This window comes from Ursus americanus, chromosome 30, assembly GCF_024610735.1.
Source record: "Ursus americanus isolate L20-20 chromosome 30, mUrsAme1.1.p, whole genome shotgun sequence".
Classification (NCBI taxonomy): Eukaryota; Metazoa; Chordata; class Mammalia; order Carnivora; family Ursidae; genus Ursus; species Ursus americanus.
The window spans coordinates 32,205,918-32,221,523 of NC_142156.1; the positions used below are offsets into that span (position 1 = coordinate 32,205,918).

At 50.2% G+C, this 15,606-nt stretch overlaps 1 protein-coding gene, 1 pseudogene and 1 gene segment (V, D, J or C); all 3 read right to left on the bottom strand.

Moving 5' to 3' along the window:
• The window catches only part of LOC123792759 (immunoglobulin lambda-1 light chain-like), a 343,464-nt gene that overhangs the window by 139,913 nt on the left and 187,945 nt on the right, over window positions 1-15,606 (bottom strand). The gene's annotated exons all lie outside the window — the stretch shown is intronic.
• Window positions 1-15,606, bottom strand: part of LOC123792755 (immunoglobulin lambda-1 light chain-like) — a 388,881-nt gene that overhangs the window by 135,867 nt on the left and 237,408 nt on the right.
• On the bottom strand, window positions 5,017-11,761 carry LOC148107482 (immunoglobulin lambda variable 2-14 pseudogene; annotated as a pseudogene). The gene is made up of 3 exons (XR_015722298.1): window positions 11,607-11,761; window positions 10,899-11,222; window positions 5,017-5,345 (listed from the first exon to the last, which is right to left on the bottom strand). The product of XR_015722298.1 is annotated as an immunoglobulin lambda variable 2-14 pseudogene (transcript).

Sequence of the window (15,606 nt, forward strand, 5' to 3'; positions counted from 1 at the left end):
GGCCTGACTCTGCCTGGAGGTGGGAACAGAGGCAGGAGGTGAATGGTCAGGATGTTCCCGACATGTCCAGCTCAGACGAGTCAGCTTCAGAACACTGGTGCCCAGTGCAGGGATCTGCAGTTCCCACGTGAGGCATTCACTGTGTCATCCCGTCAGTGTCCTGGGGGTCAGTGTGTGTCTGACCCTCAGAATAAGGTCCCTTCAGCCTCTGGAGATAGGGGTGACCATCCCAGCTTCCTCCTGAGGACTGAACGCTGGACCCCGGCTGACTCCAGGCCTAGGAGGCTTAGGTCAGTGCAGATTCCAGTGTGTAAGCATGAAACCTGAGCAAAATTCCTCCCTTGCCAAGTGTGCATAGAGTTTAAGTAGCCCTTGAGGTGCCATAGGGTCTATCCTTGTGGAGAGCTTCCGGGGCAGGTCATAGATGTCGTGCCTCAGTATCCCCTGGGTGCACTCAGTGCCAGGGACAGACCCAGGGCTTGAGTAAGATTTGAAATTCATTGAGTTTATCAGGAATGGGGTGGGGAGGCCTGAAGTCCTGGACCTGTGCTAGAGACAGAGGCAAATCTAGGGGAGCCAGCTCAAGAGACCCAATTTAGAATTTTACATCAGTGTCGAGGTGATATTGTAGAAAACCTTCACCTTTTCCCTCAGGCCTCAGGTCATGGTGACCTACCCACCCTCTATCAGAACCCCTGATGCCAGGCTCCCCCCATGTTCAGGTTGTTTGACCGGTGATCTCTGCTGCCCCCTCGTGGCTGCTGGAGACACAGCGGCGTCATTTGTCCAGGTGGAGATTCAGAGCCCACTGCTCACATCCTGATTTCCTGATCTGTGGACAGCTGGCTGCAGGGAAAAACTCCCTATTTCCAAGTAAGTTCTGCAGCCTCAAGCCCAGGCAGGAAAGGACTCACAGTCTTTTTCCTACTGGTGCTGGCTGATGGTGAAATGCTAAAATGGGGTTGTGGTGGTCGTTACCCCCAGGTTGGAGATAGGAGACCCTCACCCTGCAAACATTTATTGATGTACTTTGTGTGGCAGACTTCCTGGATTTTATATGCCTAATTTATACAGGAAAGTCACTTTATATGCCTGGTTTATTAATGAAAGGATATTGTGTTTGTCAAATGCTGTTTCTGCAAATATTGAGATAATTATTTGATTTTAAAATTATATCCCATTGATAAGATGTATTGCACTAATTGTACTTCATCTGTTAAATACTTCATATTATTGCAATAAATCCCATCTGCTCATGGTGTCTAATTCTCTCTATAACTTGCTGGATTAGGTTTGATAGTGTTTTGTCGAGGATTTTTGTGCCCCTATTTGTAAGAGTTAGTGGTCTATAGATTTCTAGTGATGTGTACTTTACTTTGTAACAATGGCTACATGAAAAGAGATAGGAAGTCAACCACATTCGTGTATCTTTTGGAACACATTGTGAAAATTTTGTATTATACTTTTGAACTAAGAAGGTGTTAGGGATGCTGACACCTGTGCAGTCAAAAATCTGCATATGAGTTTTGACTCCCCCAAACCTTAATTCCTAATAGTCTACTCTCGACCATAAACCTTACTGACAACATACAGAGTGGATTAATACGTATTTTACATGTTACATGTGTTATATATTGTATTCTCATAAAAAGGTAAGCTGAAAAAGAAAATGTTGTGAAGTAGAAAATAAGGCAAATTTGGCTAGCTGGTGCTGGTGTGTGGGGCCCTAGCAGCCCCTGCCCGGCCAGCGCCATGTGAGTCTCTAGTGAGGACGGCCACTGTGCTCACCCCGTGCACCAGTTCTCAGCCCAGGACATCGATGGGCATATGGCTGATCTGCACAAGCACCTGTGCATCGTCACCAACATGCCCTAACGATGTGGCACACGAGATGTGAATGCACTCAGCTCCTTGACCAGCCAGCCCCTTATGCTGAGTGGGGTTCATGGAGCCTGGCCTTCCCTTGTGCCCAGCTGGAGAGGCAGCAGCCGGGGAGTCATGTGCAGATGGGACAGTCTGCCGATGGCTCTAAGATCAAATTCTATAAGCACAGCAAGATCCGTGCGAATCCGGAGGTTGCCCAGTCCCTGTGGAAGGGGGTAGAAGCCCAGCCCCAGTGCTGGATCATGCAGGGAAATGCCGTCAAATGGACCTTCACCAAGTTCCATATTGACCAGAAGGCTGTGTGGTGATGTGGTATGTCCCATGGAAGGGTCCCTGGTAATAAAGAAGGACCTTCTCTGCTACCCATAGCTCTGTAGCTGTGTGCCCCTCACCCGAGCCCACTTCCCCTTGGAGGGTTCCATGAGGTACCCTTACTGTCTCCCTGAAAATCAGACCTCTGCTCTGGGAGAGACTCCAGACAGGGTAGGCACCCTCTCCCGGAGGAATGTCCGTCCACCTGTCTCTGCTCGGCACACCCCAACCCTGGCTGTCTTGTGGGAATAAAACACAGATTTGGGGAAAAAGCATGAACAAAAAGAAATACATTTACATTACTATCATGTAAACCCTTGTGAGTAACTCAAGCCATTCGGCCCGTATTGTTCAGGGGTCAGCTGTGTGCCTCTCCTGTTGGTTCCGTCTGGAGAACCCTAACGAGTACACCTCGTTAGATACGACTCTTTGTTATTGAAAGGTTTTAGCTTATTGTTGCTTTAGGGTTTACAGGACCCATCGAACTCCCAAATTCCACCTTCCAGTGATTTTCTATCACTTCACATAGAACACAAGACTATTTTAATGTGTTCTTCTCACCCCACCCCCAATTTTATGCTATGGCGGTCATGAGTTTAGTCTGAGATTCATCACAGACCAGGACATATTGTCACTATGTTGAGCTTCACACAGTTACCATTCAGAGACATGAATGTACGACAGAAGTTTCTCTGTTTGTCCATGTAGATCCCAGAGCTGACACTTTGTCCCTGTGTGTGCATTCACGTTGCTATCTGATCGACTCTGCCTCTGTGCGAGGAGCGTCCGTCCCTCGCTGTTGTAGTGAGTGTCCGTGGTTGATGTTATGTGACGTCGTGCAGTCCGAAAGCTTTATCTTGCTTCCTTTTTGAGAGAGATTTTCACTGGATAGTGAATTTCAGGTGGACAGATTTTTCTTTTTTACACATTAATATACTTCTAAAGATTTTGTTTATTTGAGAGAGAGAGTGAGAGAGCACAAGTAGGGGGAGGGGCAGAGGGACAGGGAGAAGCAGACTCCCCGCTGAGCAGGCAGCAGGACAAATGGCTTGGTCCCAGGACTCCAGGATCATGACCTGAACCAAAGGCAGATGCTTAACTGAATGAGTGACCCAGGAGTCCCTACAGATTCATTAATACCTTTCTGTTAAAGGATATTTCTCCACCGCCTTCTTGCTTGCATTGCTCATAATAAAATCTGCTTCCACCATGTTTAGGCCTCAGCATATGATGAGCGTGTTCTCTCTGGCTGCTTCGCACACGACTCTTCCACGCTGGGGTTCAGCAGTGGACTGTGATGGGGTTGAGACTGTCGATGCTTCATGGCTCCCATGCTTGGGCCTCGTTGAGCTTCCAGAATATGTCAGTTGTTGTTTTTGCCATATTTGTAACATTTGTGTCCAATATTTCTTTAAGCATATTTTCTATTCTGTCCTGTCTGTCTTCTCTGCTGGGGGGCTCTAGGTACAAGCACAGTGGGATGCAGGAGGTGGTCCTGCAAACAACCGAGGCCCTGTTCATTTCTTACAGGCTTTTTTTCCCCTCTTATTTCGTTTTGAATGGTTGCAACTTTTATGTTATGAGGTTCACGAATCTCTTCTTTTGCAGCATCTAATCTGTTGTCAGTGTCATCCCGTGCATGTTTACTCTCAGACCCTGACTGCAGTTTTCATCTCGAAGACATACAAGTGGCTAACAGACACATGAAAAAATGTTCAAAACCATTAGCCATCAAGGAAATTCAAATCAAAACCACACTGAGATACCACCTTATGCCAGTTAGAATGGCAAAAATAGACAAGGCAAGAAACAACAATTGTTGGAGAGGATGTGGAGAAAGGGGATCCCTCCTACATTGTTGGTGGGAATGCAAGTTGGTACAGCCACTCTGGAAAACAGTGTGGAGGTCCCTTAAAAAGTGAAAAATTGAGCTACCCTATGATCCAGCCATTGCACTACTGGGTGTTTACCCCAAAGATACAGACAAAGTAAAGAGAAGGGCCATATGCACCCCAATGTTCATAGCAGCAATGTCCACAATAGCTAAATTGTGGAAGGAGCCGAGATGCCCTTCAACAGATGACTGGATTAAGAAGCTGTGGTCCATATATACAATGGAATATTACTCAGCTATCAGAAAGAACGAGTTCTCAACATTTGCTACAACATAGACGGCACTGGAGGAGATAATGCTAAGTGAAATAAGTCAAGCTGAGAAAGACAACTATCATATGATTTCTCTCATCTATGGAACATAAGAACTAGGATGATCGGTAGGGGAAGAAAGGGATAAAGAAAGGGGGGTAATCAGAAGGGGGAATGAAACATGAGAGACTATGGACTATGAGAAACAAACTGAGGGCTACAGAGGGGAGGGGGGTGGGGGAATGGGATAGGCTGGTGATGGGTAGTAAGGAGGGCATGTATTGCATGGTGCACTGGCTGTTATACACAACTAATGAATCATCGAGCCTTACATCGGAAACCGGGGATATACTGTATGGTGACTAACATAATATAATAAAAAATCATTATATAAAAAAAAAAGAAGTGAGATGTGGCCCTGTTCACATGATGTCCACATCTGCACTGAACATGTTCAGTCATGCTCTGCCTCTTCAAACAAATGGAATCTCATTCAATGGTAATTTGTATGTTTCCCTCATCCATCCTCTGCGGAGCCAGTCTGCAGGGCAGGGCGGCGGGAGCAGCCTGCGGACCTCAGACCCGGGGACCTGGATCAGACCTGCTCGTTGGTTTGTGCACAGGCCTCCTGCTGCTGGAGGAGAGGGTGACACAGACGGGGAAGGGGTTTATGTCTCACTTCCCCATCTGCCTGTGCCACTGTGATGTGTAACTACCACCCTGATATGGTAGACAGTAATAGTCGGCCTCGTCTTCGGCCTGGGCCCCGCTGATGGTCAGGGTGGCCGTGTTCCCTGACTTGGAGCCGGAGAATCGCTCAGGGATCCCTGAGGGCCGGTTGTTATCAGCACCTATAATCGTCACTGGTGCCTGGCTTGGCTTCTGCTGGTACCAAGAAACATATCTACTTGCAATGCTGTCTCCCCCACAGGTGATGCTGGCCATCTGTCCCGGGGTCACTGACACTGAGGGGGGCTGAGTCACCACATAGGCAGCCATGGAACCTGCAAGAGAGAAAAGGAGAGGTGGGCTTTTAACTCGAGTCTTTTCGTTAGGTAGTCCCCACCCGCCTGACCTAGATTCAAGTTTTGGGGTACTCTGGGCACACAGGGCACCTTTCCCACCAGTCTCAGCCCCAGGGCCCCCTGGACAGGCTGGTGGATGGAGCGTTTGAACAAATAAGAACCCTGACAATCTTTCCCTGGCAGGTGCAGCCTCAGGGCCCACACAGTCCAGTGAACACAGTGGGGGGAGTTCACCCCTCCAGCCCCTCATCCTGCAGCTGAGTCATAAGCATCCTGCCCCCCAACAGGCAGTGCCCTGCTGAGCTGTGAGTCAGGGTCAGCCTTGTGACAGTTCTGTGGGTCTGGGTGGGTGTGATCCTGGGCTCGGCACCTGTGCAGTGAGCCAGGAATCCGAGGAGGAGAGGGGTCCAGGCCATGGTGGAGGTGTCCCAATTCTGCTCCCTGAGGCCCTAGGGTGGGCAGTTTCCTTCCCAGGCCTCTCTTATCCCCTTGCTGGAAACACCTGCAGGTTATGCAAATCATTAGGGGCTCAGGAGCTGCTGTTGAGGAGGTTTGTGGTTTCAGAGAAGGCTCAGCCCCAAGGGACACAGAGAGGGAGGGGTGGCTCCTGCAGACAGACTTCCCACCAGCCCAGGGGATTCTGCTTCACCCAGTTGTCCCATATTTGGTCTGAATGTCTTCTCCAGGTTTTGTCCTTTCCTTGCTCCTGAGTGACCATAAGAGGCTTAGGTCAGTGCAGTTTCTACCCAGATTCCTGTTTGTGACCATCAAATGTGAAGAAAATTCTTCACTTGCTAAGCACAGATGGAGTTTTGCAGGAGCCATTGATTTACTGTAGGTGATGTCCTCAGGGAGAGCTCCTAGGACAGGTCCTAGATTTTGTGACTCAGTATCCCCAGTGTGCACTCAGCTCCTGGGATAGATGCCGTGCCTTACAGGGATTGACCGTGACTGGGTTTTAGCTGAAATGGGCTGGGCTGGAGAGGCATAACGTCCTGGACCTGTGCAAGAGACAGAGGCAAATTCTAGAAGAGAGAGATGTGAGGGACACGGAGTCAGAGTTTTATGTTGGTGGGAAAGGTGACACTATAGACACTATAGAAAGCCTATGACTTTTCCTTTAGGTCTCAGGTGGTAGTGATGAACCCTCCCTGGCTGTTAGAACCTCTGATGCCCAATCACACCCCATGTCCAGGTGACCTCTGCTGCCCCCTGGAGGCCACTCCACGTTGGTGGCTGGAAGTACAGGGAAGACCTACCTCCAGGTGGAGATTGTGAATCCATTGCTCAGATCCTGATTCCCTGATCCATGGACTTTTGGCTCCATGTGCAAAATTGCTTTTCTCTAAGTAGTCCCTGCCAGCCCCAAGATCATGAAGAGGATGTCAGATTACCTGTGAGAATATGAGCAGGCTCATGCAGAGGAGGAGAAGGCAGGGTTCATCTGAAGTATGGGGTGGTGGGTGGTCATGCATGTGGTGTTGGAGCTTGGCACTAGGGGACACAGGACTCAGGGACTGCCTCTTTGGTGCCAGCGGCTGGTGCAGGACCAAATTGGGGCAGAGGTGACTATTGCCTCAAAGTCAGAGACAGGAGAACAGTCACTTAACAAATATTCATTCAGACCCACTTTGGTCTGGCAGACATTCCATCCTGGAAATTAGTGTGAACAAGACACAGTCCTGTTGTCAGAGTTTCCATCTTGGCTGGAGCAGCAGAGTGGACATGCGTGCTTTGCTGACAGAGCATATAGACTCCAACTCCTTCTACCTGCATCTTGTCTTCTATATTCTTTCAGAAACCACACTATTGCTATTCTCAGGTGCCACTAGGTCAACATTGGTCCCATGGCCCGAAGCTGGCCCATGGATGTATCACGTGCCTGGGGATCTTTTGGGGGACTTTTGCGCTTGTGAAGAAAAGAAACAGTATAAATTTATGTAGTGCTCTTTCTCTTGTTCTAGGGTGTGATAGCTGGAGTTGCAGCTGTCGTCCTGATTTCTGCTGCCAACAATAAGCCTCCATAGTAGTGATGGTGGGAGAGAAAGTGAGAAGATTTGGGATCTTACAGAACTGGTGAGTGCCTGGAGAACCACCATCTGACTTCAAACTTATTTCTCCAGGACAAAAATAAGTATCTAAATGTTCATGCGTCTTGTTGAGATGTGCATGTATTGCATTAAATACTTCCTGACCAGTTAGGATAACAATAAATACAAAATAATCAATTAATAAAATAATGAGAGAAGAACCAGGCCAGGTGGCAGACTAATTACATTAGACCTCTTCCATCATGGTAGGGATTTCTCTGTTCCTATTGGAATAGACCTTTACTCTAGATAGGGACAAGCTTACTTTATTGCAATGCTTCCTCCCAAACTATTACCCTTGGTACTTGAAGGATGCCTCACCCACTCTTCTAGTAAATTCAGGGAGGCTTCTGTCCACCATTCAATTGAAGGGTTGCAATGTGCCCATGTGCATGGAATTCACTGGCTGCGCCATCTTCCCCACCATTCTGAAAGAGCTGGCTTAAATGAATATAATTGCCTCTTGAAGACTCAGTTACTGTACCAGGAGTGGGACAAAACCCTGTGGGGCCAGGGCAACTTTTTAAAGGAGGTGATACTTGCACTGTATCTCTTCCCAATTGATGGTGCTGTTTCTCCCATGGCCAGCACTCATGGGTGCAGGAATCTAGAGGTGGAATTAGGGACATCCCCACTCACTGATATTCCCAGTGACCTGCTATAAAATTATGATTGTCTATGAGCATATACTCTGCTGACCTAGAGGGCTTAGTTCTAAAGGAGAACTGCTTCCACCCAGAGACACCACAATGATCTATTCAACAGAAAGCTGAGACTTCCCCTTGTCACTTGGAGCTTGTCATGTCTCCATGGATGTTTCTCTGTGTGTCCTTCCAGACTGATATTCCATCCCCCCAAAAACACCCTAGCCAAGAATACCTGGCAGCCCCATCCTGCCTCCTGCACATGCACTCCTGATTCACACGGTGCAGAGGCTGCCTGGAGGGCTGGGTTGGCATAGAGGTCTGGGAATCTCAGATCTGGAGACCTGGGCAGACCTACTGTGCTTTGTCCACGGTCCTCCAGGGGCTGAAGGAGAGTGTGACTCAGTTGGAGAAGGGGCCTGTGTCTCACACCCCTATTTGCGTCTACAAGGTGAGCATTAGTACAACTGCCCCATACCTGGCAGTAGTAGTCAGCCTCGTCCTTGGCCTTGTTCCTGCTGCTGTTTAGGGTGGCCATGTCTTCCAAGTTGGAGTCCTAGAATCAGTAGGGAATCCCTGAGGGAAGTTTGCTCTTGTCATTTATGACCACCACACGGCCTACCTTCGCTTCTACTGGTACTAGTGTACACCAAAGATTTCTGATTGTCTCCCTGACTGGTGATCATGGACATCTGTCCCAGGGTCTCTGAGCACAGTCCAGCTGAGTCAGCACCAGGGAGGACTTTCAGGAGCCTGGCCATGGGGCTGAGCTGGGACCTTGCAGAGCTAAGAGAACACCTGACCCAGGGAGAGGTGGTCCTGTGTCCTCACTGCCTACCCCTCCTGCTTCATGTCCCCTCTGCATCTTGGGACCAGTGTGTGACTGCCCTGCTCTGGTTGTGGAGAGTGTGCCATGGCTCCTTCTGACTCCACCTGGCAGGGACTCAAAGTAGGGGGCCTGCGGGTTTCATGATGACTGTCACGGGGCAATTGGGTGTCTCCAACACAGTTGGGGTGAGTAGGACTATTCGGATTCAGGAGAATGCTGGGACACCCTGGGACTCTGAGTCATAAAAACACCACGATCCAATGCAGCAGGTCAGATCATGGACCCTTCTGGAATGAGGGTTTGGTCGTCCCAACTGGCAAGGATCCAAACTAGTTCAAGTATTTGCTGAGAGAAAGGAATTATGGAATGGGCAGTGAGGAAGGTATTATACACACCACACTGGCCACATATGGTAGTGGGAGAAATGAGCAGGACAAAAGTAGCAAGTGTTTCTTCCTTATGCTGACACGAATAGGCTTGGATATATATGAATCATATGTTTCTGTTCTGTTCTCCTGTTTCATCCCATTATCATCTAACTAGTTCACTTTATATCTCAGTACTGAAGTTATAGGCTATCAATTCAGCTGGGACAAAAATAAAGATCACTAGCAGACAGAGATGTATTGTATATCCTCTTGTGGGGAAAGGGTGAGCACGTTTGTAATTGTTTATAGGATAATTTAACATATCAGGTATAAATATGGCTGCCAACATTGACTTTATTTGGAGACTGTGGTCTGTAGGGATCTGAGTGGATTTTCTGGGGTTGAGGGGTTGGTCGCAGAATTTATGTCTGTCCATTTATCAGGGTGTGTATAAAGAGAGATTCCTGCACAAGATTTAGGGGGTAGAAGTAAGGAAGGACCCATTGTATGTCTCACTCCCGTGGTTGTGTTTCTTGTGGCCACTTTGTAGGCAGTGGCAACTGGCCCATCATCTCCACTCACCATCAAGAAGGATGTGACTCTCCAACAATCTCTCAGAACCCAGAGCACCTAGTGTGTCTGGATCGTTTTCAATTGTATAAAAGTACAAGGAACAGTCTGATCTGTCTAGGGATTGGACAAGCACATTGATGACCTGGGGGAGAAACCCCAGCTCTGCGGGTACACAGTGGCCTCCTCAGGTCCCTGAGGACCCTGTCGGGGATGCTGGCCATCCTGCATTGGGTTCCTGGAAGCAGATTCTAAGATGGAGAAGGGCATGTGCAGGAAATCTGGAAGGGGTTGGAGAGGTAGACCAGGCAAAAGGAGAAGGGACCCACAGTGAGACGTTCGGGGAGGCCTCCTTTCTGCAGGGAGCTCTAAAGCTGGGACCTGTGAGGACATCGGAACCCAGGCAGGCCCTTGGGTTGTTGGACTGAGCCCATCATTCAACTGAACCTCTCTGAATAGGGGCAGAAATCTGGGGAGGCAGAGTTTTGAAGCACAGTGCTTCCCTGTGAGGAGCTCCCCTGTGAGCCATGATGCTTCCCTGTGAGGAGCTCCCTTGTGAGCCATCAGGGCCTCCCACAGGGGTGGGTGGGTGGGAGGTCTCAGAAGAGGGGATGAAGGATACCCCACAGTGTCCCTGCACTGGTCTGCTCCACTCAGAATCCCAGCCTCCATGGACCAGGGTCTCAGGAGCTCAGCTGAGCTGGGAATTTTTATGTTCATAACCTGGTCAGTTGGGTGGAAATGTAGCCCAGAGACCTCAATATGGAAATGAGAGTGTCTGTCTTTCCATCTACCCAGGCCCTATGTCCCCGATTCATACCTGAACAGACAAGCAGGGCAGCCAAGTCTTGTCAGCCTTCAATTCACTCATTAACCTCCCTGTACAGAGCCTTCCTGGAGGGTTGAGGGGAGAGGGACCCCTGGGGATCACACATGTGGGGACCTGGGTCAGACCTGCTCATGCTCTGTGCACAGGCCTCCTGGGGCTGGAGGAGAGTGTGACACAGACGGGGAAGGGGTTTGTGTCTCACTTCCCCATCTGTCCGTGTCACTGTGAGCATCAGCACTGCTGTCATAGATCTGACAGTAATAGTCAGCCTCATCCTCGGCCCGGGCCCCGCTGATGGTCAGGGTGGCTGTGTTCCCTGAGTTGGAGCCTGAGAACCGGTCAGGGATCCCTGAGGGCCGGTTGCTATCATTATAGATAATCAGCACGGGGGCCTGGCTCGGCTTCTGCTGGTACCACTGAGCACTTTTCCTTCCAATATTGTTTCCCCCACACGTGACCTTGGCGGTCTGTCCCAGGTTCACCGACATCGAGGGGGGCTGAGTCAGCACGTAGGAGGCCATGGAACCTGCAGGAGAGAAGATGAGAGGTCAGGTTCCAGCCTGGGGTGTCTCCCCTGGATATTCCCACCTGCTGGCTTGAGGTCTTTCGAGTCCCTACCCATTTCAACCTTGCTGTCATCTTAGATCCTGAGTCCCCTGGACCTGCCTGGTGGATGGAGACTTTGAACAAATGAAAAACACCCACCCCCTTTCTATGGGCAGGTGCAGTCCATGGGGCTCACAAGGAGTCGGGGAGCACAGTGGGGGGTTATCACCCCACCAGCCCCTCATCCCACTGCAGGGTCTTGATCATCCTGCCCCCCACTGACAGTCCACTGCTGAGCTCAAAGTCAGGGCCTGGATTGTCCCAGAACCCAGGGCTGGGGTGGGGGTGAGCCTGGGCTCAGCACCTGTGCAGTGAGCCAGGAATCCGAGGAGGAGAGGAGTCCAGGCCATGGTGCTGGTGCCTTGATTTTGCTCCTGGATGCCCAAGGCTGAGCAGGGTTCCTCCCAGGTCTCTCTTATCCCCTTGCTGGAGACACTTGCTGGTTATGCAAATCAGCCAGAGCCCAGAGATTGCTGCTGAGGGGCCTTGTGGTTTTAGAAATGGGCTCAGCTCCAAGGTGCAGAGATGGGAGGGGACAGCCCCTGCAAACCCATCCTCAGCCCTGAGGATTCTCATTCACCTGTGTTCCCATATTCCGGGGTCCAAACTCTATTCCTCTCCATATTCTGACCTGGCTTCCTTGGTGGGTGTGGGCACAGCAGATCTGGGAGGTGGAGTCTGTCTGCGTTTCCTGAACCCATCATAGAATGTTTACTCTCTAGGTACTGGAGGATCATAGGTCAGTGTGTGTCCTACCCCTGGTCTGTGTTGCTGAACATCAGAACATGAACAAAATTCCTCCCTTGCCAGGTGCATGTGGATTTTTAGGGAGTCACTGAGGTGCTGTTGGATTCTCTGCCACGGGAGAGCTCCTGGGACAGTTCATAGATGCTGTGCCTCAGTATCCCCAGGGTGTGCTCCGTGCCAGGGACAGACCCAGTGCCTGAGCAAGGACTGACAGTGACTGAGTGTAGCGGGAATGGGGTGGGTGGAGCGTCATGTGGCCCTGGACCTGTGCTAGAGACAGAGACAGATTCCACAGGGGAGAGATGAGAGACCCCGAGTCAGAATTTTACATCAGAGCAAAGGTGGTAGTGCAGAAAACCTACACCTTTACCTTCTGGTCTCAGGTCCTGGTGACCAGCCCTCCCTGTAGAAGCCCTGAGGCTTTGCCAGGTGATCTCTGCTGCCCCCCAGTGGCCGCTGCACACAGGAGGCTGGAGGTGCAGGGAACTCCTTCCTCCAGGTGGAGAATCAGAACCCACTCCTCACATCCCGATTCCCCCTGATCCACGCATGCTGGCCCCAGGGGAGGATTTGCTCTTCTCTTTGGGCCCCTGCCAGCCTCTGGGCCAGGCAGGTGGTGTCAGATTATCCATGAAAATAGCAAGAGGCTTATGTGAAGAGAAAGTTGGCCCATCTGAGGTATCAGGGCTCATGTCTCTGGGGTGGTGGGTGGTCATGGGTGTGGTTCTGGGGCTGGGTCCCTGGGGACACAGGACTCAGGGACGGCCTCTCCCTTGTTCTGGCTGCTGGAGCACCTCAGAGTGTGACGATGCCTCCTGCCCCAAGGACAGACACAGGAGGACACTCAACCAACAGAAACGTCCTCAGACCCAGCTTGGTCGGCCATGGGTCCCACCCTGGGAGATCAGTGTGAATAAGACACAAGTCTTTCTTGGATCCTGCCTTGGGCGGAGCAGCACAGGGGACGCAGTTGCTTTGGTGAGACGGCACACAGTCACCAACCCCGCCTACCTGTATCTCGTCTACTAGAACCATTGAGAAGTCCCACTATTGCTATTCTCAGCTCTGTGTAGGTCAGCATTGACCCTGTGGCCCAGAGCTAGGCCATCGATGAGTCATTCCACTGAGGATCTTTTTGGGGAGTTTTGTCTGTGAATGAAAGGAACAGACTAGATTTATGCAGTGCTCTTTCTCTTGTACCCGTTTGTGAGAGCTGGAGCTGCAGCAGCCATCCTGAGGTGTGTTGTCAACAACAAGACAAAGCAAAGCCTCCATAGCAGTGATGGTGGGAGAGAAAGTGAGAGGATTTGGCACACATATGACCCAGTGAGGACACTTCTATGAACAACTGAAACAGAGGAAAAACCACAGGGCTGGTTTAAGAGGTTCCCTTGTGATAGGCGGTCAACTTGGATATTTAACTATATTAGTCCTGCAGCACTCATCCGGGACACCCCTGCATATATGGGTGGAGGACATTCTCCAATAATTCAACATTTGAGGCGAGTCCTTGGTTTATTTCACCTGGACAGAGATCAGGACAGAAGTGGCTTTATTCTAACCTACAGTCTCCGAGTCAGTTTGACTGGATGGTCACAGAGTTGGAAGAAACACAATAAGGAAAGTGGTGAAAGATGTTTGAAGAAGACATATGTGAGGAAACCCACCCCCAAATGAATACAGAGTTATTTGTGCTCCATGAAAATGCCCACAAGAGTGTGTCCTCAAAGGGAAATTGTGTTAATAATCAGGTAGATAATGTGACACGTGTGAGCACAGTGTCAGCGTTCTTGTCCATCCACTCTTGAAATGGTCCATTGGCCCTTAGCAAAGTGGCCATGTTGCAAGTTGGGAGGTTATTCATGGGATAATCCCTAGGGAGTTCCACTCATAAAGCTGACATGGCTATGGCCACTCTTCAGGAGCACTCTGCCAACAGCAGAGACCAGCCCTGAGTTCCCAGGGCGAGACCCTTCCCTTGGGAGTCAGCCAGGAGCCTGGTGGCAGATGAATTACATCAGACCTCATTCATCATGGAAAGGATAGCTCTGTCCTTATCAGAATAGACCTTTCCCTATAGGGACTTGGTTTCTTGGACGGCAGTGCTTCTTCCCAAACTGTAACCCTTGGACTTAATGCCTCACCCACTGTTCTAGTACACAGCGCAGCTTCTGTCCAAGGCTCACAGTTCACACCAGAAAAAGGGCGGCAGTGTGCTGAAGCCCTTGGAACTCACTGGTTCTACGATGTTCCCCACCACTCGAAACAGCTGGCTTGAATGAACGGACTACTGGCCTCTTGCAGACCTGTTACTGTCCTGCCACATGACAACCCCTTGCGGGGCTGGGGCAAGATTTGGAAGGAGGTCTTATTTGCACTGAATCTGTGTCCAATATGTGATGTTGTTTCTTCCGTAGCCAGCGTTCATGGGTCCAGGAATGAAGAGGTGGACTTGGGAATGTCCCCACTCACTGACATTCCCGGTGACCCACTGCAAGATTTTCACTACTTGTCACCGTGACCCTTCAGTCTGCTGCCCTCGAGATCTTAGTTCTAGAGGACTGTTTCCACCCAGTGCCAGAACGTGATTCTATTCAACTGAGAACTGAAATGTCCCCTTGTCACTTGGAGCTTGTCATGTCTCCATGAATGTCTCTCTGTGTGTCCTTCCAGCCTGATCTCCATCCCCAACAAAACCCAGGGAAGAAAACATGAAGCATGGCAGCACCACCCTGCCTCCTGCACATGCACTCCTGATCCACACGGTGCAGAGGGTGCCTGGAGAGCTGGGTTACGAGAAAGGTCTGGAAATCTCAGATCTGGTGACCTGGCCAGACTTACTGTGGTTTGCCCACAGTCCTCCTAGGCTGAAGGAGAGTGTGATACAGATCGGGAAGGGGTTTGTGTGTCACATCCCTGTCTGTCTCTGTCACTGTGAGCATTAGCACTACTGTCTTACACCTGACAGTAGTAGTCAGCCTCGTCTTGGCTGTGGTCTGCTGGTGTTTATGGTGGGCTGTGTCTTCCAATTTGGAGTCTTAGAATCAGACAGAATCCCTGAGGGAAGCTGCTATTGTTGGATATGACCAGGACTGGGTCCTGTCCTGGCTTCTGCTGGTACCACTGTACACCAGATCTCTATACTGTCTCCCTGACAGGTGATCTCTGCCATCTGTCCCACGGTCACTGAGTGCAGGCCAGCTGTGTCAGTACCCAGGAAGCATTCAGGATCCCAGCCATGGGGCTCAGCTGAGTCCTTGTAGAGCTACAGACAACACCTGACTCAGGGAAAGTTGGTCCTGTGGCCTCAACTCCTGCCCTTCCTACTTCATGTCCCCTCTGTGTCCCCAAGCTGCACTCTGGTCCCAGCCTTGGCGTGTCATCATTCCGACACTTGTTCATCACGGTGCATGTGGGAATTTACTTGTTATACAAGCCCCTGCTGTTGGAGATTCATCACAACCTCTAGTCTATTTCCACACAATACTTCTGTCTCTGTAACACCCCATCCCACAGGAGACTAGAGACCGGCATTGTTAACAGTTTTTTTTTTTCAT